Consider the following 26,783-nt stretch of genomic DNA (forward strand, 5'->3'; position numbering starts at 1 on the left):
AATTTCAACTGTACAATTAGCAAAAAACATAAGCCACAGTTCATCAATTTAAACATTTAATAAAAGGTCTCAAATTCTCAAAAAACTGTTTTTAATCTCTTTGTTTTTTTTAATTAATTTTTATTGGGGTATAGTTGATTTACAATGTTGTGTTAGTTTCTGGTACAGCAAAGTGAATCAGTTATACCTGTACATATATTCACTCTTCTTTAGATTATTTTCCCATATAGGTCATTACAGAGTATTGAGTAGAGTTCCCTGTGCTATACAGTAGGTTCTTACTACTATTTTATATACAGTAGTGTATGTATGTCAATCCCAATTTCCCAATTTATCCTTCCCCCCTCTTTCCCCTTGGTAAACATAAATTTGTTTTCTACATCTGTGACTCTATTTCTGTTTTGTAAGTAAGTTCATTTGTACCATTTTTTTTAGATTCCACATATAAGTGATGTCATATTTGAATTAACAATGTTTGAAAAGAAAATTAACAATCATTATAAATGACAATTATAAGTACATTGATTTGACAGAGCACAATGGCAGGTGGAGAGAACTTAGAGTTGAGTGGAAACATCTGGAATTAGAACCCATCTCCACCCAGGGATACTCATGACAACGCCAGCCCTTAAAGTTACATGTTAGTTTCCATCTGCAGAGCATTCCCAGGTAAAGAATTGCCCTTATCTCTTTATTACCACATCTACCCAAACCCCTTAATCTGAATCCACACTTGTCAGCCTCTTTTTGTTATTGTTAATCAAGTATCCCTTCTGCTATTTAAGTCCAAACTCTTCTCATGTCCAAAGTCTTCTCACCATCCATTAGTTGTTTCTCAAAGACATTTCCATCACTACTTTCTCTTTCGACCTTTTCACAGTCATAGAAATATGTACCACATTCCCTTCAGCTACTGTCTCTATTTCTTTGTCTTTTCACAGCAAAACCTCCTCTGGAAGGTGACCATAATCAATGTTTATATTTTCTCCCTCCCCACCTTTTTGTATCATCAAGCCAAGCTAAATCAGCACTTTTTCCTCATTATTACAGTAAATTTCCTGGTCTTTTTCACCAAGGACCTCTATATTTCAGTGGTCACTTCTTTGTGTTCTACTTATCTGACCAAAAGTTGCTTGGGGTACCCTTCCTTTTTTTTTTTAAATAATTTTCTTCTCTTTGACACCATAATACATCAGTATCTTGGTTTCTTCCCTCCATATCACTAGCCATATATACTAAATCATCTGTACTACCTTCTACTTTACTATAAAATCTTCATTGTAAAGTTCCTAAAGGTTTGGTGCTCGGCCTTAATGTTTCTTATATTTACTCTTCAATTTAATCACATGTAGACATGGTTTTGCATACAATCTATATGTCACTGTCTCCCAAATTTATATCTCCAGCCCTCACAGAACACCGAATTCATATATTCTCCACTCATATTTCAGCCATACCCCACACAGCTCCACATAAGGATGCCCACAATCAAATTACTACCAATAAAATTTTTCATCCTCCAAAATTTCTTATTTCAGAATTCAGCACGTCTTCTCAGTTGTTAAACCACAGAAATAGGAGTTAGCATTTATTCCTTTTTTCTCTCTTATGCCCTCCATCTACTACAACAGCAGTACCCACATCTCTCTCTACCAAAATATATACTGAACATGTTCACTATTTTTCTCTCCCCTTATACTTGCTCTTGCACAAGCTATCATTGACAACCAACTAGGTTATGCAGTAGCCTGCTGATCATCCTCCTGGCATTCGTATTATTCACACAGGAGTTAGAGGAACGTCTGAAACCATAAATTATATTGTGTTTTTTTTTATCAAATCAAAACTATCCATTACTATGGATTCAAATGCATTCATAATAAAATCCAATCTCTCCAACTTAGTCTACTAAACCCAATATGGCCTGACCCAAGACTTCATCTCTGAAAACATCTCTGAGCTTCCTTTTTATTTTTTTAACTTAAAATAATTTTTTTTTAAATTTTTGACTGTGTTGTGTCTTCGTTGCTGTTCATGGACTTTTCTAGTTGCAGTGAGCGGGGGCTACTCTTCGTTGCAATGTGCTGGCTTCTCATTGTCGTGGCTTCTCCTGTTGTGGAGCACAGGCTCTAGGCGCACAGGCTTCAGTAGTTGTGGCACGCAGGCTCAGTAGTTGTGGCCCACGGGCTTAGGTGCTCCGTGGCATGTGGGATCTTCCTGGGACAGCGATCAAACCCATGTCCCCTGCACTGGTAGGTGGACTCTTAACGACTGTGCCACCAGGGAAGCCGCTGATCTTCCTTTTTATAACTCACTAAAACCGTAGTTTGATAAACAATCCAGCCACATTGGCTTTCTTTCTGGTCTGTGATTGTACTGAATATTTTTGTCACTTTAAGACCTTCATCCTATTTCTCCTACCTGAGAAGTTATTCTGTTTAAAAAAGCTAATTCATTTTAACAGTTGCTTAAATGCCACATTCTCCAATTGGCCTTCCCTGACCATCCAACATAGCATAGTGCTCGGTTCTCTCTATATCTGTTAGTTGATTCCCTTAACCTAGCAATTTTTATAACTGGTATTTTCTTGTTTAACCAGTTGTTTAATTTATACAGTGACTATCTTTGTTAACTACATAGTAGTATCCAAGAGAAGAATGATTTTTCTGTTTTGTACATGGTTGTATCCTAAATGCTTTGAAGAAACCCATCACATACTTAGTGCACTATAGACATTAACCAAATAAGTGAACAGGATATATTCAGTATTTGAGCCACATATACTATATTCTGACTTGGGTACATATTAAGCCCACAGATGAAGGACTTATCCAGCTATGAGCATCTATCAAACTCAGAAGTAACTAAAATAAGATTAACAGTTCTCCACCTGGTATAAATATTCCTCATAGCATCTATATTCAAGTGCTATTACAACTCACCTTTTGTTTTTCCTGATAAAAATATTATCACTCCCCTGGTAATGAGAAAGTCAATCTTAGTCGTGTTATTTTGGGCCTTTCCTAGAGATGTAGAAGGAAGAAATAGGTAGATAAATTGAGAATTTCCTGGGACTTCATCATGGTCAGTTTTGCTTTTTCTTTGTAGCAGTTTCCTTACAAGTATTGGACACTGAAAGCTTTGGTATGTGTAAGAGCTGTCCATCACAAGAATCTTCTCAAATGAATGCAGGTTCAAAATCTAAACTAGGTGATGGGGAAATTTTCCCAATTTGTAGAATTTTCAAATTTTAATTACTGCAACACAAAAGCTATTAGTAACTCCTAAATCTAAGTCCTTGTACCCAAACACCTATGCTTAGCAACATTTTTAAGTAACAAAGAAGAAAAAAATAAATACCTCATTATTTTATATTCCTACAGCAGAAAGAAACAAATAGTGACATCTGTATAAATTACCTTGTTATAGTTATTAAAATGTCTGGATGTAATACCCAATCCAATTTGGTTAATAACATTCTTAGTTTTGTCCATTAATAATAAATTTTTAACTTCTCATCCTTCATTATCAAAATGTTAATATCCCAGACCTTTTACATGAATGTTTACCAGTTTTATTTTTATAATTAATACATCTGTGATTTATGCTTAAATGGTGAAAACTGTGATCTATATAGCTTTGTCTCCAAGTGACTATTTAAAGTACATGAATATGAATTGCAAAATAGCCAATCTTTATTAAAGCTGCTGCTACATCTGCAGAAGCGGTCAGTAACCTGTGAAAAAGCAGTTAACTGAGAAATAGAGATAATCTAGGATACTGGGGACCATTTCTAGTTACCACTCAAACTAGGAAGTATATTCTGTTCTACGCAAAAGCCAAAAGGGCTCAGAAATGACATCAAGTTCCCATCCAAAATCCTTGCAGAAGAAGAAAAAGATGATTCTTCTAAGAAGTGGATATCAGTAGAAATTTACATGAGGGCAGGGGTGATGTGTGCTTACAAGGATCGCTGATACTTGGCAGACATGTAGATAACATTTGTTCAAAAAAGGAATGTGGGAGTCAACAAAAAAAAATGAATAAAGGACAAACACATATCCAGCATTTATAGAAATCAGTATAACAGGAAAAAACTGAGCAGAAAATGTGAAATACAAAGAAAGAACACAATGTTTGTGTGCTTTGCCTTACAGTCCACTAGTACCTACTCAATGTGCGCTTTCTCCTCCATAAGACCATGCTGTTCAGGAACTCTCATATGACATTTATTTGTCTTAAATATTTCTACTTGTTTCCATCTATTTAAACATTATACTTTTTAGTTTTACTTTTCATTTTATAATTTCTTTCAGAGGATTAACAGTATAATTTATAAATTAATGTTTTCATGTGCAATAGGCCTAAAACATTGGGAAAACAACTCAAAAATAAGTTTAATTATTTTAAGGACTTCTGCATTATGAAACTACAGTACAATAAGTTCCATAAATGTTTTTTATCTCTTTTAATACATACAATATCCCAGTCATATTGTGGACTTATATATATATATATATATATATATAAAATTAATATAATTATCTATATATGCATATCTAAATAAGATGCCTCACCTCCAGTATTAAAGTTTAACAACTTTTCAATAATAATTGTACAGAAGTGCCAATTATTGTATTAATCACTTGGAAGGAAGAAGCAACCTAACCAATTAAAAGTAGTAGTAAGGGCTTCCCTGGTGGCACAGTGGTTGAGAGTCCACCTGCCGATGCAGGTGACACGGGTTCGTGCCCCGGTCCGGGAAGATCTCACGTGCAGTGGGGCGACTGGGCCCGTGAGCTGTGGCCACTGGGCCTGCGCGTCCAGAGCCTGTGCTCTGCAGCGGGAGAGGCCACAGCAGTGAGAGGCCCGTGTACAGGCAAAAAAAAAAAAAGTAATAGTAATGTTATAAATATGAAGCTTCTAGAGAAAGTAAAAAAACACACTGTCATTTAAACTATGTTCAAAGCCAAAACTAATATAGCCTGTTATTTATTTTTTAGTAATTTCCTTTTATTCTATTCAAAGAGAACTGTATTATTTGTTATCTTAATGGCATCTGTGGAACACTGTGAATCACTGTCTGTCCTTACTAAATCTATTTTCACTTAGTGTTTTATCTAACTCTTAGAGAAATTGATGGTTATGATTAAAAACTGAATTACTGCATTTTGTGGATATATTAGATATAGTAAAGAGAGGTCAAGTTTGTTTAGTAAGCAATAGGAACAAAGAGAAAAAACATTAACAATTCAAGGTTAAGGAAGACTATGAGAACTAAAAATATTTGCTTGAAAGAAAATGCTGAAATGAGTTAAGTTACTGAAAAAGCTCATTTGTATACAAACAATATTGATTCATATCATTTTATCCTTAATAAAATCAGTCAACTTATATATTAACAATCAACTTTTAATTTTATAACAGTTTGGGATTTACAAAATTATTGAGAATATATTGAATAGTTCAGACACTTCCCGTATACCACACATCCAGTTTCTCCTATTATTAATATCTTATATTAGCATACTGTATTTGTCATAATTAATGAACCAATACTGTTATACTATTTTTAATTAAAAAACTGTACTTCATTCAGCTTTCTATCATTTTTCCTAGTGTCCTATTTTTGTTCCAGGATCCCATCAGGACACCATATTATATTTAGTCACTGAGTCTCCTTAGGCTACTCTTGGCTTTGACAGTTTCTCAGCTGTTCATTGTATTTTATGACATTAACAGTTTTTTTTAATCTTAACTTCTTGATTTATTAGATTATTACATGGTAGAAATAACTTTATTTAACAACGTTATTGGAGTATAATTGCTTTACAATGGTGTGTTAGTTTCTGCTGTAAGACAAAGTGAATCAACTATACCTATACATATATATATTCATAAGCCTTCCCTCTTGCATCTCCCTCCAACCCTCCCTGTCCCACCCCTCTAGGTGGTCACAGAGCACCGAGATGATCTCCCTGTGCTATGTGGCTGCTTCTCACTAGCAATCTATTTTATATTTGATAGTGTATATATGTCCATGCCACTCTCTCACTTCGACCCAGTTTATCTTCCCCCTCCCCATGTCCACAAGTCCATTCTCAGCATCTGCATCTTTATTCCTGTCCAGCCTCTAGGTTCTTCAGAACCATTTTTTTTCTTAATATTCCATATATATGTGTTAGCATATGGTATTTGTTTTTCTCTTTCTCACTTACTTCATTCTGTATGACAGACTCTATATCCATCTAACTCACTATAAGTAACTCAATTTTGTTTCTTTTTATGGCTGAGGAATATTCCATTTTATATATGTGCCACATCTTCTTTATCCATGCATCTGTTGATGAACACTTAGGTTGCTTCCATATCATGGCTATTGTAAATAGAGCTGCAAGCAATATTTTGGTGCATGACTCTTTTTGAATTATGGTTTTCTCAGGGTATATTCCCAGTAGTGGGATTGCTGGGTTTTATGGTAGTTCTATTTTTAAATTTTTAAGGAACCTCCATACTGTTTTCCACAGCGGCTGAATCAATTTACATACCCACCAATAGTGCAAGATGGTTCCCTTTTCTCCACACTCTTTCCAACATTTATTGTTTGTAGATTTTTTGATGATGGCCATTTGACCAGTGTGAGGTGATACCTCATTGTAGTTTTGACTTGCATTTCTCTAATGATTAGTGATGTTGAGCACCCTTTCATGTGTTTGTTAGCAATCTGTATATGTTCTTTGGAGAAATGTCTATTTAGGACTTCTGCCTATTTTTGGGGTTGTTTTTTTGTTTGTTTGTCTTTTTGATATTCAGCTGCATGAGCTGCTTATATATTTTGGAGACTAGTCCTTTTTCAGTTGCTTCATTTGCAGATATTTCTCCCATTCTGAGGGTTGTCTTTTTGTCTTGTTTATGGTTTCCTTTTCTGTGCAAAAGATTTTAAGTTTCATTAGGTCCCATTTGTTTTTATTTCCATTTCTCTAGGAGTTGGGTCAAAAAGGATCTTTCTGTGATTTATGTCATACAGTGTTCTGCCTATGTTTTCCTCTAAGAGTTCTATACTGTCTGGCCTTACATTTAGGTCTTTAATCCATTTTGAGTTTAATATTTGTATGTGTTAGGGAGTGTTCTAATTTCATTATTTTACATGTAGCTTCCTATTTTTACCAGCACCACTTATTGAAGAGGCTGTCTTTCTCCATTTTATATTCTTGCCTCCTTTATTCAAGATAAGGTGACCGACCATATATGTGTGGGTTGATCTCTGGACTTTCTATCTTATTCCATTGATCCATATCACTGTTTTTGTGCCAGTACCATACTGTCTTGATTATTGTAGCTTTGGAGTATAGTCTGAAGTCAGGGAGCCTCATTCCTCCACCTCCATTTTTCTTTCTCAAGATTGCTTTGGCTATTCAGGGTCTTTTGTATTTCCATACAAAATGTGAAATTTTTTTTCTAGTTCTGTAAAAAATGACATTCGTAGTTTGATAAGGATTGCACTGAATCTGTAGATTGCTTGGGGTAGTATATTCATTATCACAATGTAGATTCTTCCAATCCAAGAACATGGTATATTTCTCCATCTGTTTGTGTCATCTTTACTTTCTTTCATTAGAGTCTTATAAATTTCTGCATACAGGTCTTTTGTCTCCTTAGGTAGGTTTATTCCTAGGTATTTTATTATTTTTGTTGAAATGGTAAATGGGAGTGTTTCCTTAATTTCTCTTTCAGATTTTTCATAATTAGTGTACAGGAATGCCAGAGATTTCTGTGCATTAATTTTGTATCCTGCTACTTTAGCAAATCCATTTATTACCTCCAGTAGTTTTCTGGTAACATCTTTAGGACTCTCTACGTATAGTATCATGTCATCTACAACAGTGACAGTTCTCCTTCTTCTTATCTGATTTGGATTCCTTTAATTCTTTTTATTCTCTGATTGCTGTGGCTAAAACTTCCAAAACTAGGTTGAGTAATACTGGTGAGAGTGGGCAACCTTGTCTTGCTCCTGGTCTTAGTGAAAATAGTTTTAATTTTTCACCATTGAGAACGTTGTTGACTGTGGGTTTGTCATATATGGACTTTATTATGTTGAGGTATGTTCCCTCTATGCCTACTTTCTGGTAGGTTTTTATCATAATTGGGTGTTGAATTTTGTTGAAAGTTTTCTCTGCATCTATAGAGATGATCATATGGTTATTTTCCTTCAATTTGTTAATATGGTTTATCACATTGATTGATTTGCCTATATTGAAGAACGCTTAAATTCCTGGGATAAACCCCACTTGATCATGGTGTATGTTCCTTTTAATGTGCCATTGGAGTCTCCCTCTGCTATATTTTGGATGAGTTTGAGAAAAATAGGTGTAAGCTCTTCTCTAAATATTTGATCATATTTGCCTGTGAGGCCATCTGTTCCTGGGCTTCATTTTGTTGGAAGATTTTTAATCACAGTTTCAAATTTAGTGCTTGTGATTGGTCTGTTTATATTTATTTCTTCCTGGTTCAGTCTCGGAAGGTTGTGCTTTTCTATGAATGTGTACATTTCTTCCAGGTTGTCCATTTTATTGTTGGAATCTCTCATGATCCTTTGTATTTCTGCAGTGTCAATTGTTGCTTCTCCTTTTTCATTTCTAATTCTGTTGATTTGAGTCTTCTCCCTTTTTCTCTTGATGAGTCTGGCTAATGGTTTACCAATTTTGTTTATCTTCTCAAAGAATCACCTTTTAGTTTTATTGATCTCTGCTATTGTTTTCTTCATTTTTTTACATTTATTTCTGACCTGATCTATAGGATTTCTTTTCTTCTGCTAACTTTGGTGGTTTTTGTTCTTCTTTCTCTAATTGCTTTAGGTGTAAGGTTAGGTTGTTTATTTGAGATGTTTCTTGTTTCTTGAGGTAGGCTTGTATTGCTATAAACTTCCCTCTTAGTACTAGTTTTGCTTTATCCCATAGGTTTTGGGCCATCATATTTTCATTGTCATTGGTTTCTAGGTATTTTTTGATTTCCTCTTTGATTTTTCAGTGATCTCTTGGTTATTTAGTAGCATATTGTTTAGCCTCCATGTGTTTGTATTTTCTACAGATTTTTTCCTGTAATTGATATGTAGTCTCATAGCGTTGTGTTTGGAATAGATACATGACACAATTTCCATTTTCTTAAATTTACCAAGGCTTGATTTATGACCCAAGATATGATCTATCCTGGAGAATGTTCCATGGGCACTTGAGAAGAAAGTGTATTCTTCTGTTTTATTTTTGATGGAATGTCCTGTAAATATCTATTAAGTCCATCTTGTTTAATGTATCATTAAAAGCTTGTTTTTCCTTATTTATCTTCATTTTGGATGATCTGTCCATTGGTGAAAGTGGGATGTTAATATACTCTACTATGTTTGTGTTACTGTCAATTCCCCCTCTTATGACTGTTAGCATTTGCCTTATGTATTGAGGTGCTCCTATGTTGGGTGCATAAATATTTACAATTGTTGTATCTTCTTCTTGGATTGATCCCTTGATCATTATGTAGTGTCTTCCTTTGTCTCTTGTAATAGTCTTTATTTTAAAGTCCATTTTGTCTGATATGAGAATTCCTACTCCAGCTTTCTTTTCATTTCCATTTGCATGGAATATCTTTTTCCATCCCCTCACTTTCAGTCTGTATGCATCCCTAGGTCTGAAGTGGGTCTCTTGTAGACAGCATATATATCAGTCTTTTTTTTGTATCCATTGTGCCAGTCTATGTCTTTTGGTTGGAGCATTTAATCCACGTATATTTAAGGTAGTTATCAATATGTATGTTCCTATGACCATTTTCTTAATTGTTTTGGGTTTTCTATTGTAATTTTTTTTCCATCTCTTTTGTTTCCTGTCTCAAGAAGTTCCTTTAGCATTTGTTGTAAAGCTTGTTTGGTGGTGTTGAATTCTCTTATCTTTTGCTTGTCTGTAAGGTTTTAATTTCTTTGTCCAATCTGAATGAGATCCTTGCTGGGTAGCATAATCTTGCTTGTATGTTCTTCCCTTTAATCACTTTAAATATGTCCTACCTCTCACTTCTGGTTTGCAGAATTTCTGCTGAAAGATCAGCTGTTAACCTTATGGGCATTCCCTTGTATACTATTTGTTGCTTTGCCCTTGCTGCTTTTAATATTTGTTCTTTGCATTTAATATTTATAGTTTGATTAATATGTGTTTTGGCTTGTTTCTTCTTGGATTTATCCTATGTTGGACGTTCAGCCCTTCCTGGATTTGATTGACTATTTCCTTTCACATATTAGGGAAGTCTTCAACTGTAGTATCTTCTAATGTGTTCTCAGTGCCTTTCTTTTCTTCTTCTTCTTCTGAGACCCCTATAATTCGAATGTTGTTGCATTTAATGTTGCCCCATAGGTCTGTTAGACTGTCCTCCATTATTTTCATTCTTTTTTAATTTTTTCTGCTCTGCAATAATTATTTCCACTATTTTATCTTCAGGTCACTTTTCTGTTCTTCTGCTTCAGTTATTCTGCTATTGATTACTTCTAGACAAATTTTAATTTCATTTATGGTGTTGTTCTTCGTTGTTTGTTTGCTCTTTAGTTGTTCTAGTTCCTTATTAAACGTTTCTTGGATTTTCTCCGTTCTACTTCCAAGATTTTGGATCATATTTACTATCATTATTCTGGATACATTTTCAGGTACACTGCCTATTTCTTCTTCATTTGTTTGGTCTGGTGGGTTTTTACCTTGTTCCTTCATCTGCTGCATATTTCTCTGTCTTCTCATTTTGGTTAACTTACTGTTTTTGGTGTCTCCTTTTCACCGGCTGCAGTTTCATAGTTCCCATTATTTTTGGTGTGTGCCTCCAGTAGTTAAGGATTGTTCAGTGGGTTGTGTAGGCTTACGAGTAGAGGGGACTAGTGCCTGTGTTCAGGTGCATGAGTGTATATCTTGTCTTTCTGGTGGGCAGGACTGCATTTGGTGGTTTGTTTTGGGGTGTATGTGAACTTAGTATGATTTTAAGCAGCCTCTCTACTAATGGGTGGGGTTGTGTTCCTGTCTTGCTAGTTGTTTGGCATAGGGTGTTCAGCACTGTAACTTTCTGGTCGTTGAGTGGAGCTGGGTCTTAGCATTGAGATGGAGATCTCTAGGAGAGCTTTCACTGTTTGATATTATGTGGAGACAGGAGGTCTCTGCTGGACCAGTGTCCTGAACTTAGCTCTGCCACCTTAGGGGCTCAACCCTGACACCCAGCTAGAGCAACAAGACCCTGTCAGCCATATGGCTCATCTGGTGATGCCTGATGATGCATTCCGTGTGCTGAGAGTTGTGCCATCTGTTAGGCTGCTCATGGGCTTATGTGATATGCCCGCCATTTTTCCCACTGAGAGCCCCAAGGGCCTCTCAGACCAACCTGCTGCCATGTCTCCCATACCCCCCTGCATGGAGCAACTCACCTGTCAACACATGCTGTTCCCGCCGACTCTACTCTGCCAACCCAACAGCCCTGCAATTTTCTACTTTGACAGTTTTGAAGAATACTGTCAAATATTTTGCAGAATTCCTCTCAGTTGGGATTTGTCTGATCTTTGTCTAATGATTAGGCTGTTGTGATGGTTTTGGAAGGAAGACCAGGGATGTAAAGTATAATTCTTATTACATCATATTGAGTACCTACTATAAACATTACTTTCACTTTTAATGTTGAGTTTGATCACCTGGATGAGGTAGAGCTTGTCAAGTTTCTGCATTGTTTGGTTACTCAGTCCTCTTTCCATATAATATTTTTTTATATGGAAGTCAGAATATGCAGCCCATACTTAAGGAACAGGGAGTTATGCTTTATCTCTATAAGGACAGAATATCTACATTCAACATTTAGAATTCTCCCGCACAGAATATTTGTCTAATCCATTCCACTTATGTATTCACTCCATGATTTATTTATGTTAGTATGGACTCCTGTTAAATTATGTTGAATCTGTGGCATGATAATTCGAACATTTCTGCCATGCCTGTTTCAGATGCTTGCTCTCTCTCTCTCTCTCTCTCTCTCCATAATGTGTTTTTGTCTTATTGTATGCCTTTTAATTTTTTTTTTTTTTGAATGCTGGACATGGTGTACTAGATAAAAGAATCTACTGTACGTAGGCCTTAGTAACATGATGGTGAAGTGTGCAGGATGGAGAAGTGTTGTATAGTCCCATGGTTAGGTCTCAGTCTCTGTGAGTCTGTGCTTCTGCACTGTGAACTTCACAAGTGTTTCTCAGTCTTTTTCTCCCAATTTAGGTAGGACAGGGTGAGTAGAGCAAGCTGGATTTGGCTATTTCCTTTCCCCAAATCACTTAGGTTCTGATAATACCCCAAGAGGTTAGAATCTGGTTGACTAGTTTCCCCTGAGGGCAGGCCTTGTTAAGAAGTATAGAGTACACTGGGGTATTTCAGAATTTTTCCTTTTCCTCTCTCCCTGCAGGAGCAGGAGGGGACTTTCCTCTGCTATTTATTGTGTGAAACTGGTCAAACTCCTGGAGAAAATATTGAAATAATGTGGGATCCCCTATGCCTGGGTCCATTTGGAATTTGTAACTTTCAGACTTGTCCACACTGAGCCAACAGCAATTCATCAGTTACACTCCCTTGTCTCTGGTTCCTAGGACAGTTTCTCTGTACTGGTCTCTGTTTTGGTAAGCTATGACTCCCTGAATTCACCTCCCTTTCCAGTCTTGGGAGAAGAGGTTTGCCCTATCTATGTCCTTCTTTCTCTTACTGATCCAAGAAAAAATTTTGGTTTTGGTTTTACATTCTGTTCACCTTCTTACCTGTTATTAGGATAGAGTTGTGACTTCCAGAATCCTTACATTTGGAGCCAGAAATAGAAGTCCCTTAAATTATTTATATAACTTTTGGGTCATTGGGAATTATTTTAATTGTTTTCTGGGACCCTTTGATGGACATTATCACTGTGGGATTTTTTTTTAACCTTCTGTTACTTTCTGACACTACAAGACACTTCCTAGATCAACTTGTGTATTTTCTGCCCATGACCTAGATTCAGCAGTTGTTCCAAGGATCACTAGCTCCTTTTTTGGGAAAATGATACTAGAAACCAAGATTCGAGTGCTAGCTATGTTTCTGCTACAGAGTGCCATGTATATCTAGCTATAAACATTTCTATATATAACCATCTGCGTCTGTAGTAAGCTAAAATGAATTCGTACTGATGTCTCTGATAGTTTAGAATCCATTAACGCATGGATAATTTTAACATCTTTGTCCTGTTTTCTGTAAACTGTCACTCCAACAATGAGAAATCTGACCTACGGCACTCACCATAAATTTACTAACTTGTTCAATTCCAGCCTATATGTATAGTAGATACAGACTAAGTAACCTATACCCTATGGGAAACAACACTATTAAGTGCTTACATGCAGTTCGATCCCTCACCCCATTTTTACTTTTATACATTCCATTCATTTCCGAAGTTGGTTGAATTATTTTTTTCATTTCCCTACCCACTTAAGTTGTTTTATTCATTTGTAGTGTATTTAGATTATTTTGTCACATTCTTTATTCAATCTTGAAATCTACAAACTCTAAATGAATTTTTAAAAATTTGTATCCGTTAAGGTTGTTCTTTGGGCTATAAAGTTCTTTAGGTTTTGAAAATGCTTACTATTTTATTTTACTATAATACCATACCAATATTTTTCTCTACCTTAAAAATTTCCTATGCTTCAGCTATTCACTTCATTCCCTCTAAATCTGAAGAAAGCACTGGTCTCTTCACTCTTTCCATAGCTTGTTTTTTTTTCCAGAAATGCATACAATTTAACTTATATACTATGCAGCTTTTCAGACTGGTTTTTCTCACTTAGCAATATGCATTTTCATTTTATCTATGTCTTTTCATGGTTTGATAGCATTTTATTTTTTTCACTAAATAATAATCCACTATATAGTTGGACTACAGTCTGTTCACTTATTGGTGTATATATCCGTTACTTTCAGTTTTTGGTAATTATGAATAAGCTACTATAAACATCTATGCTCAACTTTTTTATTGGATATAAGTATTCAACTCAATTAAGTAAATACTTCTGAACTTTTATTGTTGGATTATATGGTAAAACTATATTTAGTTTTATAAGAAATTGCTTAAATGTGTTTCAGTGTGGCTGTACCATTTGCCTTCCCTCTAGTAAAAAAATGAGAGTTCCTGTGCTCTGTATCATTGTCACATTTTGGTAGTGTCAGCCATTGGATTCTAGTCATTCTAATAGGTATGTAATGTTATCTCACTGTGACTTTAATTTGCATTTTTTTAAATAACAGATGATGGTGAACATCTTTTCATATGACTTTTTGTGACCCATATATTTTCCTCGGTGATGTCTATTCAGATACTTTGTCATTGTTTAATTCATTTGTTTGTTTTCTTAATGTTGTATATTGTTTTACATTTTTGATACAAGTATTATTTTTTATTTCAGACATGCATTTGCATATATTTTCTTTTAGTCTGTTCTTTGTCTTTTTTCATTCTCTTAATACTGACTTTTACAGAGAAGTTTTAAATTGTAATAAAGTCAAACATCAGTGTTTATTTTTTGTTTGTTTGTTTGTTTTTGATGGATCATGCTCTTGGTGTTATACTTAAAACTCATCACCAAACTAAAGGTCACATATATTCATCTTATATTTATTCAAGAAATTTTATACTTTTATATTTAGGTCTAAGATCCCTTTAGAGTTGATTTTTATGAAAACTGTAAGGCCTATGTCTAGATGCTTTTCTTTTTTATTTTTCTTTTTTTTTTGTGCATATGCATGTCCAATTGTTTCAGCACCATTGAGTTAAAAGACTATCATTTTTCAATGACTTGTGTATATTTCCTTTCAAAGATCAGTTGACTGTTATGTATAGTTTATTTGGCTTATGTGTATATTATTTTGCCGATACAGCAATATATTGATTATGGTAGTATTAAAATCTTGGAACGAGGTAGTGTGAGTCCTCCACTTTTGTTTTTATTTTTTAGTATTGTGTTGATTATTCTAGGGCTTTGCCTTCTCATATAAATTTAGAATCTGTCTGCCAACGTCCAGAAAAGAGATTACTGAGATTTTGACTAGGATTGCATTTAAATATATTGATCAATTTGGGGATAATTGACATCTTACCAATAGTATGTCTTCTGATTCATGGACATAGAGTATCTTTCCATTTATTTAGATCTTCATTGACTTTTTTTCAGTGTTTTATAATTTTATGCATGTTAAGTTCTGTACAGTTTTTTTAGATTTATATACCTAATTATTTAATTTTGGCACTGTATATTTGCAATTGGTAGTGTTTTTCCCTTTAATTTCAAATTTCAATAGTTCATTTCTAGTATACAGAAAGTCAGTTGACTTTTGCATAATTACATATCATGTGACCTTGCTGTGCCCATTTATTATTATATTTTTAAGTAAATACTTGTGATTTTCTATTCAGACAATGATATCATCTGCAACCAGAAACAATTCTTCCTCTTTAACTTGCACATATTTTATTTCCTTTTATTGTACTATTGTACTAAATACAATTTCTAGTATGATGTTGAAGAACAGCGGTGAGAAGGACATCTTTGCCTGTCTAAAGATGTGTTGGAATTAATTGATTAATAATTGAAACTTTAACCAGACTTGCAGACGTGGTGGTGGGATATAATTATTTTTATAATTGTTGTATTCAATTTGTTAACATTTTGTTGATGATTTTGTCATCTATGCTCAATGAGAGATTTTTGGCTTGTTATTTTTATTTTCAGTAATATCTTTATCTAGTGTTTATGTTAGGGTAATTTCTGGTCTCATATGTTCTTACAGAACTGTTACTTCTTATTTTTTAGGGAAGAGATTATGGAGAATTTATATAAACTTTTCCTTTAACCTTTAGTAGAATTCATTAGGGAAACCATCTGAGCCTGGTGCTTTCTTTTTTGGAAGATAAATAATGACTGATTCTATTTCTTTAATATATTATATATCTATTCAGGTTACCTATTTCACATTGTGTGAATATTGGTATTTAGTGTTTAAGGAATTTTTCCATTTCATTTAAGATACCAAATCTGTAGGCATATAATAGTTCATAGAACTTCTTTATCATTCTTTTTATTTCAATGATGTCAGTAGGAATACTCCTTCTTTCATGTATGATATTAGTAGTGATTATTTTTTCTCCTTTTTCTGCCTTGTTAGCCTTGCTAGAGGTATACTGATTTCTAAAGAAGAACTAGCTTTTGACTGTGTTGATTTTCTGTCCTGTTTTCCTGATTTCAAATGCAATGAATTCTGTTCTAATTTTTATTATTAACTTTTTGATTAATTTAGACTTAAATCACACTTTTTCCCCAAGTTTCCTAGGATGGAAGCATCAATATCCTGTTTTTTTTTTTTTTAATTACCACCAAGCAATTCTCTGACATCAGCTGTATATCCTACAATTCAACTTAATCTTGATACTATGTACCCACAGTTTATGGCTCATGATTTGTGTATATTCTCCATAGCTGTTATATTGCTTTTGACTTCTAGTATTTCCTTTTGTTCTTAGAATTCCCATCTCTCTCTTTATATTACTCATCTATGTTTTTATTCTGTCTAGTTTTTCATTAGAGCTTTTAACATAATATTCATAGGTATTTAAATCCCCATTCTGATGATTTGAATATCTGCATCATATCTGAGTCTGATTCTTCTGCTTGCTTTGCATCTTCAGATTGTTTTCTCTTCTCTTTTTGTGTACCTTGTATTTTTGTTGCAATTCTTGTTGTTGAAAGCCAGACCTGATTTATTCAATATTAGGAACTAAGGTAAATGGGCCTTTATTGTGAGGATTTGTATCAATCTGTCTATGAGTTGTATGTGGTTATTATTTTTTTTGTTTTATCAGTAGTTTCCATGGCTTCAAATTCCTCTGCCATATTTCTGTCTTTGCTCATGACTTTGGTCTTCCCTTAGTAATCCTCTTCAGAGAGTCTGTTTCTTGCAGCTCTTTCATTTGTTTTAATAGTGTCTTAGGCCTGTTGTAAAAAATTAACACCATTTAAATGACTTAAAACAACAGCTATTTATTCTCTCATGGATATGAAAATGAAAAGTCAATCCCCCAGACTGGGAGAAAGCATTTGCAAAACATATAACTGGCAAGTGATTTGTGTCTAGAATGTATAAAGTTCTTTTACCTCTCAATATTAAGAAGAAAACCTCACTGAAATATGGATAATTTTGAACAGGTAATCCATCAAAGAATATATCTAGATGACAAATAATAACATGGAAAGCTGCTTGACAGAATTAGCCTTTAGGGAAATGCTAAATAAAGTCCGGATATACCAATGTACAGCCTCTTGTATGGTGAAATTAAATTCTCCACACAAACAGTTGGTGTGACTGGTATTTTCTCACCTTCAAATCCTCAGGAGTCTCAATTTTTTATAAATGGAATCATACAATATTGAATTGACTTTGTGTGTTATTCAACTCAATATCTTTCTGATAAATGACAGTGTCCAGAATACATAAAGAATGCCTAAAAGTTATTAATGAGAAGAAAATCAACCCATTTCAAATTGGCACAATATTTGAGCACACACTTTACAAAAGAACACAGGAATTGGCAGTTGCATGAAAAGAGGATCAACATAATTATTTTGAGACTCACCTTTGTGTGTTAATTCATTTTTATTCCATTGTATGGATGCTAATATATTTTTATTCATTCAACTTTTGATAAGCATTTGGGTTGTTTCCTATTTTGGCACTTATGAATAAAATTGCCGTGAACATTTGTGACCAAGTCTTTATGTGTACATATTGTTTCATTTCTCTTAGGTCAATTTATTAAATGTGATAATTTTTAATATTACATTTTTGTGTACTTATATAGTAGTTTCTTCCTTTATTAAATGTTGAAGTTATTGACAAGAAGATTACTCAGAAATCATGTTGAGCCTTTCAACATTTATATTAAAATTTGATGAGATAGATCTAGAGTAGATATTGTTTTAAAGCTAGTTAAGCTCTGATATTAATGACTAGACTTGTATGGTCTATGTTAGTTGCATTCAGTGTTTAACAAGGCGTCTCTTCTTTGGTTAGACAGAAATCAAACATGCTCCATTTCTGCATGATTTTTTAAAAAAATTTTTATTTATATCACTTTAGCATCGATTCTTTGCTAGGCTTCTTGGAATTTCCCCTTATATATGTGCAGTTTAATATTCAGCCAAAGACTCAAGAGAACACCTAGAAAGATTTTTGGAGCTCTGTATCTTTGTACATTGCTTCTCATTAATTGTCTGCCCTTCAAATTTCATCTCCCTCAGTCTCCCAAAAAAAAAAAAAAAAACATTTTTAGCCCCAAGTCAGTGGAATTGCAATGCTCTGTTTAATTACTTCTTCATGTGCAGCAGTCCAGAAATTGGGACTAGGCAGAAAGCCTTGGTCATAGCAGGGCATACTTTATTTCCTTTTTCTCAGGTACACAGTCCTACAATGTTTATTCATTCATTAGTGTTGCCATAACAAAGTACCACAGACTGGGTGATTTTAAACAGAAGAAATTTATTTTCTCACAATTCTGGAGGAGAAGTCTGAGCACAGGGGTAGGCAGCGTCGTTTTTTTTTTTTTTTTTAAGGCCTTTCTCCATGGCTTACAGATGGCTGTCTTTTCTAGTGTCATTACATGGTCTTCCCTCTGGGTCTGTGTCTTAATCTCCTCTTAAAAGGACAGCAGTCATATTGTATTAGGGCAAAACCATTTGACCTTATTTTACCTTCATTAACTCTTTGAAGCCATATTTCCAATCACAGTCTGAGGAAATGGGATTAGGACTTCATATAAATTTTTGTAGGGTAAAATAATTTAGACCATAACAAATATGTATTATCTAAATATTTGAAAATCGTTGTTATATATATATATATATATATATGTCTATATTTCTACTTGTTGATTGTGGTAGCAAAAGTTCTTTACCACATGGTACCTTCACCAGGAGGCATATCTGGGCCACATAAAATATGAAAAATGTTTATTTCATTATTTTTTCTTTGACAAATATACCTAATGTATAAAAAAAGTGCCTAATTTGTATATCATCCTGAAATATTTATAACTTTATGCCAGTTAAGCCATGTGTCCCTAGATTTTCTTTGTGGAAACTATTTTAATTATGAAATAAATTTTTAGCAAAGAATTATTCTGGGTTTTCTAAATTCTGTTTTTTCTTATTTCAGTGTTGGTAAAAAGGGATGTGTAAGAAATTTATCTGATTTACACACATTACCAAATATCTTAACATAAAGCATTTATTTATATATATATTTTTATTTTTTTGATTATCTATAGTATCTGTCTATGATAATGTATCCTATTTCAATTTTGACATCTCTCTCTGTCTTTCTCCTTAGCAGTATTGTTAGGTATTTTTACATATGTTTTTGGGATATACTTTACATATAGGAAATTATATATATTTTTTATTTGTAATGCCTACAAATGATATAGAGTAATTTAACCACCACAAAAATAAAAATATAGAACATTACCTTCACTCCAGAGAAAGTTTATATCTCTTTTTAGGCAGTCATCTGTACCACTCCCAAATCATTGATCTGGTTTGGCTTGTCCAGAATACCATATGCAGTGAATCATATATATGTAGACTTTTGCAGCAGCCTGTTTTCTCTTAGTGTGATGGATGGGATTCATCTATGGTGCTGCATGTATCACCTTTGTAACACTTTTGATAGCATATGACAGGCTGACTACATGTGAACCATGTAAAATGACTTGCTTGTTTTTTATTGCTGAGTAATATGTCCTTGTTCCAGAGCATGCTTATGAATTCATCAATTGGACATTGACATTGATTTCAGTTTTGGTGATTATGAATAATGTTACTATAAACTTGCACATGCAGACTGTTAAGTGAACACAGGGTTTCTTTCTCTTGAGCAGTTCCCTAGGAAGGGAAATGAGGAGTCATATGAAAAATGTATGTTTAATGTTAAGAAGCTGTCAAACTACTTTGGCAAGTAACTATACCATTTTATATTTCTGCTGACAGTGTACAAAATCTCTGGTTCATCTTCCTATTAGCCAGCTATTGACACTGCCATTTAATCTTTTTTTTAATTATTCATTCTATCAGGTATACTGAGGTTCTCAGTTTGGCTTTAATTAGTATTTCTCTAATAAATAATGATGATAAATCTATTTTTATGCACATATTTTTCACTCACCTATCTTCTTTTGTGGAGTGTCCAAATATTTTTCATTATTTTGTGTATAATATTATTGATATATGTTTAAACAATTTTTCAGATATGCACTTAAAATATTTTTCTATTATTTGACTCTTTTCATTTTTAATGATGTTCTTCAAACCAAACTTTTTTTTATTACTGTGAGGTTCAACTTGATTTTTTTCTTATATTATTAGTCCTATTTATAAACATTTTGCCAACCAGTTAAAGAGATTGTCTCCCATGTATTAACCTAGATAATTTATAGTTGTAGATATTGCATTTAGATCTATGATTAATTTGAGGTTTTTATCCCTCAATATGAATTACGGGTGTAGATTCATTTTTTTTTTTTTTACTCTTATGGATACAAACTCATTTCAAAACTATTTTTTGAAAAGATCTTTTTAAATTGAATTGCCTTGACCTTCATTAAAAATCAGATGACTGTTAGGCTTTCCTAGTGGCTCAGTGGTTAAGAATCCACCTGCCAATGCAGGGGACAAGGGTTCGAGCCCTGGTCTGGGAAGATCCCACATACCGCAGAGCAACTAACCCTGTGTGCCACAACTACTGAGCCTGCACTCTACAGCCCGTGTGCCACAACTACTGAGCCCATGTGCCACAACTACTGAAACCCACACGCCTAGATCCCATGCTCCACAACAAGAGAAGCCACTGCAATTAGAAGCCAGCACACCGCAACCAAGAGTAGCCCCCACTCGCTGAAACTAGGGAAAGCCCACGTGCAGCAATGAAGACCCAATGCAGCCAAACATATATATAAATAAATAAATGTATTTTAAAAAATCAGATGACTATGAATAAGTTTATCTGTACTCTATTCCATGTGTCTGTGCTTTTGCCAACATGACACAATCTTGAAAATTGCATAACATGGGCTCTATAAATTTTTAAAATAAAAATTGTTTTAGCTATTCTAGTTTCTTTTTCATTTTACATTTTTAAAAGTTTCCTGATTTTTACATAAAAAGACTACTCAAATATGTTTTCCCCTTTCCTAGCATTTATTTTTAAGCTTTATTTTTTATAATAATATACACACATTTAAAATATACAGGTTGGTGAGTTTTGGCATGTGTTGATAACGAACATACACAACAATAGAAGAAACTTGCTTGTGACTCACACCTCACTATAACCTCTCTCTCTCTCTCTCCTACATTCTTATTCCAGGTGACAACTAACCTGTTGTTGTCACTATAAGTTATATTGTATTTTCATGACTTTACATAATTATAAAGTACATGCCTTTTTTAGCTGTTTAAAAACTCAAAATAAGTATTTTGAGAGTTATTCTTGTTTTGTATATAAATAGTTTATTATTTTTTCATTGCTTAATGGTATTCTATTTTATGCTTAAACCATATTTATTAGGTTGTTTCCAGGTTTTTGCTTTTACACATAAAGCTGCAATGAACCAAGTTGATTCATGGACATATGTATTCATTGTTTTTGAGCAAATATGTAGAGTGTAATAGCTTAGCAATTTGGTAGGTGAATATTTCAGTTACTAAATAACTGTAAAATTGTCTTCCAAAGTGTTTATGCAACCATCGCCACAATATATGAGTGTCATAATTGCTCCACATCCTTACCAAGAGTTGGTACAAATGTTTTGCATTTTTACCATTCTAGACGATTTGTAGTGATCTGCTATTGTAATTTTATTTTGCATTATCCTAAAGATTAATTCTGTTGAATAGTTTTTCACTTGATTACTTGCCACCCATATAACTTTTTGATAAATTATTTTTAAAAATTCTCCTTTTAAGTGATGTTTTATGATGACTTATGGAGTCATAAGATTTTTCAATATGTATTTTAGATATGACTTATATTACATATATATTTTAAAAATAATTTCTACCATTCTGTGAGGATTCTATACACAATAAAAATATTTTCCTTTTAAATGAGCAATATATACCTTTTTCTATTCATGTTTAAAAAAAAAAGCTGAGAGTATTTATTACCAGCAGAGATGGAATGTTAAAGAAAGTTCTTCTGGCAGAAAAAATATGATACAGATAGAAAGTTGGATATATTCCAAAAAATGAATATATTAGGAAATGGTTGAAATGAATTTAAATACCAATGACATTTATTATTATTTAGCACCCTAAAAGTTAAGTGGACATAAAAAATAAATATGGTTACACTATGTTATTATATAGTATATAAATATAAAATGCCACAAAATATGGGAGAGAGGAATTAGGAGCATATGATTTAAAGTTCTTACTTTACAAATGGAACCTTATCTAAGATTACCCAAAAGTAGAGTCTGATTAATAATGTACATATCTCTCAAATATCTTTGCAGTATAATTTTTAAATGTATTAATGTCTTTGAAATATTTCAGTGAAACTATTGGCCTGCTGTAACTACTACAACCTCCTTGGAAGTGGATATTGTCACATTTAATTTTGGCCTTCTAATATAAGATAAAAATGATACTGAGAATCTCATACTCAAACATTACAAAAATAATGCATTATGCACACCTTACAAACCATGTTTACCATAGTAATATGGTTTTAGATGGTAACAAAATTCCTATTTCACAAGAGCTAAATTCAACAATATGCTTTATAAAATAACATGAACTAAACAAAGCAATAATTAAAGAACAGAAAGAATACAATTAAATGACACTGCTAAAACTATAAGTTGACTTAAAAATTCTTTCTGCAAAAAAATTTATAAATGCAATTTAAGACTTAGAAATATTTTATCTAAATAACAATAAAAATTATACATACAGGAATTTATATCAAAATAAAACAGAACAAAGCAAAAATAAAAAGACAAACCAAATTTACATAAAGAGATTTTTCATTTTTTAGAATATGTAGTAATATATTTGAAACTACAAAACCTGTGTACGGAAGTTCTATAATACTGTACATTAGTAGAGTAAAATATTAACTAGACAAAACATTGTTTTTATGCAGGTTAAAAGACAACAGATTTCCATCACTTTCAAATGAGGATATTCTGAAGGAAAAAGAAAACTTTCAAATTGAAATATTAAGACTGTATATATGTGACTGTGTATATAATAAGAATTCCACTTTAAAAAGATTTAAGAAATATGTGAAAAAATTAATATTGGGTACAACAGTAGCAAAAGCACTTAGATTATTGTGGCACTTATCACAAAACACAATTAAGTAATGATTTATGAAAAAACAAAAAAAACTATACTAGTCCTTGTTATTAGGAAAACATCCAAAAAAAATCCATTAGTATATTGTCTTGTGTTGCTGAATTTTGGATTTGTGCTTGTCACTCTCTTAGATGTTATTTTGTCTGATTGTTTTATTTTGTGTGTGTGTGTGTTACCTGGGCCTCTCACCACTGCGGCCCCTCCCACCACACAGCACAGGCTCCGGACACACAGGCCCAGTGGCCACGGCTCACGGGCCCAGCCGATCCACGGCATGCAGGATCCTCACGGACCAGGGCATGAACCCGTGTCCCCTGCATCAGCAGGCAGACTCCCAGCCACTGCGCCACCAGAAATGGCCTATTAGATGGGTTTTAAAAGTAACCTAAATTATTTCAAATACTTTTTCATGGTAAACTTGTTTACACTAGTAAAACATGTATGGATTCCCAATTAGAAACTAAGTAGAAAACAGCTTTTCTGTTATATTTCAATTTGTCTTGTCTCAAAAGAAGAAGAAAAAAAAAGTTTCTGAATTTGTTTTTAAGTACACATTAAATAACATTGGCAAAGTTTCTTGGTTAGAAACTCTAAATTGGGAAATTATAAAATGAAAAATTGAAGACACTGTGTAAATAACTGTTTGGTAATTCTGTGTGTAACAAGATATGGAAAGGGTGGAAAATATACTCAAACTTAGACCCCATTCCTGCATTGGTAGGGTGATCTCAGTGGGCAAAATATGGGGCTGAGTCTTGTAAAAGAAGAACTGATATAATGGAGTTAGAAAATATTGTGGTTTTCCATGCCATTTGATATTAGTATAGTTGTGTTCATATATGAATGGGATTTCTGGTATTTATTCTAATGGAGAATGTTTCACAGAAATCGTTATTCTGAATGGAAATAATTTTGTTCTTTGAATCTGGGTAATGTTATATTCCTATTCGTTGCATAGATTTGATCAAACTACAGAGGTGGCAGTAAATATCTTTATCTGAATTTTTTAAGGGTGTAAGATTTTTAAGGGGTTGAAAATAAAAACTTTGGATAGAATATTTTCCCCTAAAACTCCAGGAAAATACTACAGCACACATACACTTACAAGTATCCTAAATCACATCAGCAAGTTTCCTTTGAAACTATTCCCTGTCAAATATGAATTCTTTTCTAAAAAAGAAATAAATAATACAGTTTAACTTAACATACAATTTTTATGTCAGTGTTTTTTTAATGTATTTACTGAATGTCAAAATACTTTCAAAAGTTGCTAAAGCTGTATGAGACTTAATGACCATAATTTCCTGTCTGCACTTTTAACAGTTACACTCGTTGAAACTTTTGAGTAAATTCACAGTTTTGTTCTCAGTAAATTGAATATGTTGAGTTGATTTCAGTGTCCAGAGGAACCAATTAAAGGTGGGATATTAATAATAACAGGAATGTTTCACAAATGATGAGATTATTTATCCCCTATTTTTTATACTGAGAGATAGATTGCTCTCCCTCTAGAGCTAAAAACTTTAAATTTTTTTTGACTTATTAAAGTATTTTTTAAGTGAGGTTAGAATAACTCTACATGTAATCATCCTAGTTGGAAGTAGGAGAAAATGAACCCCTGTAAAGTCATATTTAATCTATCCAACTCTTAGAAGCATGCAGAGAATTGTTGCCAATGGAAATTCAATCAAAGAGAGTTGCACACGGGGGTCAATATGCACTTTAGAAAATAGTGTTACCTGATTATGCATTTGGGACCATATTTTGTAGAGGAAATTATATAAATATAAATGAGATTATTCTACCTAAGTTTTCTGTATAAGTTCCCTATTTGAAATGTCTGATATTCATTGGTTTTCAAATGGCAATAATAATGGAAATATAAATGTATATAATTACATAGTTTTAAAGAAAACTTTAGTTTTTGATACCTATATACTCCTAAATATAAATTAAGTCTAATAAGATATATAAAAGTGAGGCAGGTAATAATAAGAAGGTATGTAAGAAATGTTGAAACATGTTTCTAAAACTACTGTTCTAGATATTCACTAAATCAACAGATTCACAGTTATCCTCCTGCACTCTTGCCTTCAGTACTTTCATTATTTAATTGAAATAAGAAAATTGATTGCTCTCTATGCTCTATTTTTAGATTATCACAGAAAGCTATATATCACTGTTATTCCATTTCATTAGTTCAGTATAAAGCCTAAAATGCCATTGATCTACTAGTAACAGCTTATCTGAACTGATTGAAGTAAAAGTAAAATTAAAGAAATTGAAAAGCATTCTAAAGTGACTTTAATATTAGAATAATGTGGGATACATCTAATAGTCAAACAAAATTTCTGCTTCATAGCACTAAAATCATTTAATTACTTTTATAGTCAAATACAATGATGGCCAAATAAACAATTAATTCAGCTTCAGTATTATGCTACAAGTTGTACTTTGTTTATACTTTAATATTCTTTTTAGTGGTATCTATTAACAGGATCTAAATAGAAGAGTGTTTTAAAGGAAAAAAGAAGATATATAAAACCTGTAAAAAAAAAAAAGAAAGAAAGAAAAAAGAAGTCAAGAAACGGATTAAATTACCTTTTTTTTATCCACTGGGTGTAGTAAGAAAGGTATAAACATAACTTTCTGTTGAGATATTTTGTTATAAAGACATTAACTCTCTAAAACAGAACAGGAAAAGGTTAGTGATGTCATGTGAATTTTAAGCATATATTAAGTTAAAATATGTGCACACAAAAGCACAAGTGATTGGAGAGTGGAAATGAGAATATGCTTTGAAGCAAACTAATATTTTGTAAAAGTAGAATCTAAATTATTAAACATAGATATCTTGAAATCTATGGTATAACTAATTTTAAAAAGAGATATAAAAAATAAGTCAACAGTGGAGAAATCTTTAAAAATAAGAAATAAGAAATCTTTAAAAATACTCAGTATAGGGCTTCCCTGGTGGTGCAGTGGTTGAGAATCCACCTGCCGATGCAGGGGACATGGGTTCATGCCGCAGTCCAGGAAGATCCCACATGCTGAGGAGCAGCTGGGCCTGTGAGCCATGGTCACTGAGCCTGCGTGTACGGGCCTGTGCTCCACAACGGGAGAGGCCATAGTGGTGAGAGGCCTGCATAATAAAAAACAAACAAACAAACAAACAAAAAACCTCAGTATAAAGAAGACAGAAAAAGTGGAAAAATAAAGATAAAATGGAATAAATAGAAAACAAAATGGTAGATTTTAACACAATTGTAATAATATTACAATAAATATAAATAATTAAAAGACAGAG

This window comes from Mesoplodon bidens, assembly GCF_964165515.1.
Source record: "Mesoplodon bidens genome assembly, chromosome: 5".
NCBI lineage: Eukaryota > Metazoa > Chordata > Mammalia > Artiodactyla > Ziphiidae > Mesoplodon > Mesoplodon bidens.